Below are 4,483 nucleotides of genomic sequence, written 5' to 3'. Positions count from 1 at the left end.
GGCTGGTCTCAACTTCACAGCCCTGTAAAGTTGGAGTTTTGCTGTGCATCTAAGCTGAGGGGAGGCCATGAGCACGCACAGGCTGCAGCATGAGGCAGGAGTTTGCTTTCAGCAGACATCCCTGCTGTCAGCAAGTGCTCCCTGTGTGCCTCCTGGCAGCTCCCTGTTGCTCCTGGGTCATTCATTTCTGTTCATGCCTCTCTTCCAAGTTTGTGTTCAGGCAAGGAGGCAGTGGGGATGCTGCAGCTGCCAGATCCTGCTGTAGTTAACGGGAGCAAGAACATGCTGTGGTAATTATTGTTGTTACATGATCAGCAAACTTCAGATTTTGGCTGAGGCTTCCTGCTGGCCCCCTCTGCCCTCGCACAGGGTGGTCTGGCTGAGCAGGGCACCCCCTTTGTGTGGGGGCCCTGCTGGGAGCAGGCAGTGCTGGCTGGTGTCAGGTGCTGGGGCTCTGGATCCGCTGCTGCTCTGCCTTCCCAACACCCACTCGGGCTCAGCACTAGCCTGCTTGACCTGCAGTCACCCTCCAAAGGGGAAATGTGTGTTTCATGCCTTGTTGGACTCATGGTATCCCAGAGAGTAGCGAGATGGGGAGCACAAAAACCTTCTCTACCAAGCTCAACAAATTGTTTGAGCAACCCATATCTCAGGGTTCACTGGCTGCTGTTGTAACATTCCTCTGAGAAGGTAAGAAGTGCCACTAATACATTGGAAACTTTGTTCAGGGAGCTTTTATTCTGGTGCTGTGATTGACATGGCCATGACCTTTATTGGGTCTGAAACTGCAGAAAGGTAACCAAAACTGGACTTGGAATTTTCCATCCAGTACAGTCCCCCTTACCCTGGGTAAAGAATATGTCTGTGTAAATGGGAAGTAGCAATGGGAACAAACTGTACTAGAACGTTTAGTTTCTGAAAAGTAGAGTACTGTAGTGTTTGAAACCTTTCTTGCATTAATTCAGGTTTCATGAGTAACCATGAACAATGTCAAAACTGATAGTTCCAATATTTCTGAAATTAAACGTTCTTTTTGAGAGTGTTGGTCAGTGCTCTTCACAGGACAGAAACTTTGGGCTAGTTTGCCTGCCAGCTGCCACATCCTTGGAGTTCACATTTGGATGAGTGAGTGCCTTCAGTGCTGTTCTGTGCAGAATGCTGGAGGGGACCCACTCCTGCCTTTCCTCTTGACAGAATTTTCCAGGATAGAGTGGCAATTATGACAGCACAAACAGCATAATGTCAGGACATAGACCATAGATAATCTCTTTGGGATTTTTGTTTAAATATATAATCAATCCACGGAGGAAGAAACTGTTATTCAGAAAAGCTATTTATTTTCTGGTGGCCAGATATGTTGTGCTGGCTTCATACAGGAAATCTGCTGGGCTCAGAGCTGAAAGCTGTTGGTTTCCCTGGATGTATTTTAGTGTCCAACAGCTGTGAGAAACTGGTGCTGAATTGGCCTCACAGTTACCAAGAGTCCCCAGACAGATTTGAAGAGTCTGACTGACTCCCACTGTTTGTGCACACACACATGGGGCTCTTAGGTGCTTGAGCCTGAAGAACTTTCATAGCAAAAGCAATAAAATAAATCTCTGAAGAGAGAACATTGTGTGTCCTCTGCAACAGCCCATGACACCTGTCCCTCCTGAATGAGAGCTGCCTGCTGAGATGAAGATATTCACTATACGGAGTGCCAAACCCACTGTAAATTAGAGCTACAAGGGCAACAGGTTTCTTCTCTCTCATTATCTTTATTTATTCAGAGAATGACTGTAAATATTTAGCCCTAGATTAGTGAATTAAGGTTGCTGGTAAGAGGACTGTTGTGTCCTTAACAGTACTTGTTCTGATTAAAGGAAAATTGTGTTCTTAGTCTGAGCTATGTGGAGGTTGTGTCCTGGTGAAAGCAGCACATTTTGCATGCTCGTGAGCTGGGCTACTCAGGTGATGTGTTTCATTTAGGGAGAGAGATGGATTTTGAGAGATGGATTTGGTCTGTTAGATGGATATGCAAGTGGTTGGATAGAAATATCCAGAGGGTGGAGCTCAACACCTTTGAACCCCAAAGGACATCAGTGACAAGTGGGACACACAGAGGTCCTTACTGGGACCAGTGTTATATCTTCATTAATGACATACACAAAGGGATCGGGTGCACCCTCAGCAAGTTTGGAGGTGACACCAAGTTGAGGTGGTTTGACACACCTGAAGGACAGGATGCCATCCAGAGGGACCCTGACATGCTCAAGAAGCAGGCTCATGGGAACATCATGGGGTTTAACAAGGCCAAGTGCTGGTGCTGCCCCTGGGCTGGGACAGCCCCTGGTGCCAGCCCAGGCTGGGCATGAGCAGCCCCAGAGCAGCCGTGCCCAGAAGGGCTTGGGGGTGCTGTGGGTGAGAGGCTGCACATGGCCCAGCCATGGCACTCCCAGCCCAGAGAGCCAAACGTGTCCTGGGCTGCACCCAGAGCCCCGTGGGCAGCAGGGCAGGGAGGGGATTCTGCCCCTCTGCTCTGCTCTGCTGAGACCCACCTGGAGCCCTGCATCCAGCCCTGGGCTCCCAGCACAGGAACCACAGGGACCGGCTGGAGCCAGCACAGAGGAGCCACCAAGGTGATCAGAGGGATGGAACAGCTGTCCAAGCCACACTGGATGGGACTCTGAGTAACCTGGTCTAGTGGAAGGTGTCCCTGCCCATGGCAGGGGGTTGAAACAAAATGATTAACTTTCTTCCAACCCAAACCATTCTGTGACTGACTCTGCCCATTCCATGACTGATTTTTCAAGCTTTCTGCTATTTGCTAGCTGCCATTTTTGTACCTTCTTCTTCCAAACTCAGGACTGTGTTCTTTCTTTTCAGGCCAGGAATAGGTGCAACTTCCATTAGAAATCTATTTCACAGAGGGGTGCTTGCAAGCTTTGGTCAAGTCACCTCTCTCTTCTGTTAAATGAGATAAATAGACTGGGTTTCTTTAGGCTTATTCCATGCACTTTAATTTCTCTGCGCTCGTTGAATGCTTTAAAATGTAATTTCGAAGTGCAGATGCACAAACTTGCAAATCTGAATTTGTCACTGCACACAACATTGGTATTCTGTTACTTTTTCAGTCTCAAATTTTAGTTATTACACCTTTTCCATTACACTATAAACACAAAGTCAGATGGTAGTTTGTGATTACTATGATGCTATTTTGCAGTGTCATGAACTTCAGCATACAGCCCCCCCTCATATATCACCTCTCATCTTTCCTTTTCCATTTCCTTTCTTTATGAAAGCAGATTTTTAAGTTCCACTGACTTCAGTAAGTGACCCAGTTCACCCTATCTAACCAATCTTCCTCATTTACTGTCTTGCCAATTTTTGTCTCATCTGAAAATATTCTCTGCATTGATTTTCTGTTTTCTTCCAGATCGCCAATAAAAACATTTAATGGCAGAAATATCTTTCTACAGGAGTAAAAGGTTTTGGTTGACATTTCCCCTTTATTTTTATTATGAATTCTGAATGTGTTTGTGTTTGACATAGTAGTAGTTTTTGCAATCAAAATATCTCATGGGACAAATCAAAATTTTTCACTGATGTCTTTTGCCTTATCTAGCCCAGCTTGTCTGCTGGAGGGAAGCTGTATGAGGACTCTGGTTGTACTAGGTTGGAGAATCAAGCTAGCATAAGCCACAGCCCTAACCTTTGTCTTACTGAAACTTCAGCCTCAAGGCACACTCAGAACATGCTCAACATCAGCTTTGAAATGTCTTTGATGTCAGATTTCTGTTAGCATAACCACCGAGACATCTTTGGGTCAGATGGATGGCTGCCATCTTAAATATCCAAAATGGGAAGGAAATAAAAGAAAAGATTCCTACAGATCTATTGCAGGACATGCTTCTGTGCTGCCTTTTGGCACCTCTAGCTGTGCATTTGAAATCGTAGGAATTTGGAAACCTCAAGCAGCTGCTGTTCCATCCAGCTACAGAGTGGGTCAGGACAGCAAGACTCCTGAATTTGCTACAGCAGAGAAAATACCTGGCTTCTCTTCGCAGTGATGGCTGATGTGCTGACTGTAAAGCTTCAGCCTCCAAATGTTCTTGGGACATTCCCTGGGCTGACATTCCCTGCCAGGACCTTGCAGGTCCAGTGCTTACAGCTGGATGAGGCCTGGCAATGGAAACAGGGCCTTGTGATGTGATGGGTCCTGGCTTTGAAGGTCTTCCTGAGCCAACATTTCTGTGTGCCTGGGGATTGGATCAGCTGAGGAAACTGCAGCAGAAGATCCAGGCTCGTGTTGGAAAGATGCAACCCAGCCCCGCCGTGCTGCCTTGGTGCAAATATTAATCCAGAGCCTTCCTGCTCCTCCCCAGTGACCACGAGCTGGCCATGGCTCCTACAGAGTAAAACAAATTAAGGTAGGAAGGGAAACTGTCAAGGGAGCTGCCTGTCCTTATTACTGCAGTAATTGAACAAATAATGCCAAATACCT

This window comes from Melospiza melodia, chromosome Z (genome assembly GCF_035770615.1).
Source record: "Melospiza melodia melodia isolate bMelMel2 chromosome Z, bMelMel2.pri, whole genome shotgun sequence".
Classification (NCBI taxonomy): Eukaryota; Metazoa; Chordata; class Aves; order Passeriformes; family Passerellidae; genus Melospiza; species Melospiza melodia.
The sequence above is the reverse complement of the archived record's forward strand: the minus strand, read 5'-3'. Positions refer to the sequence as shown.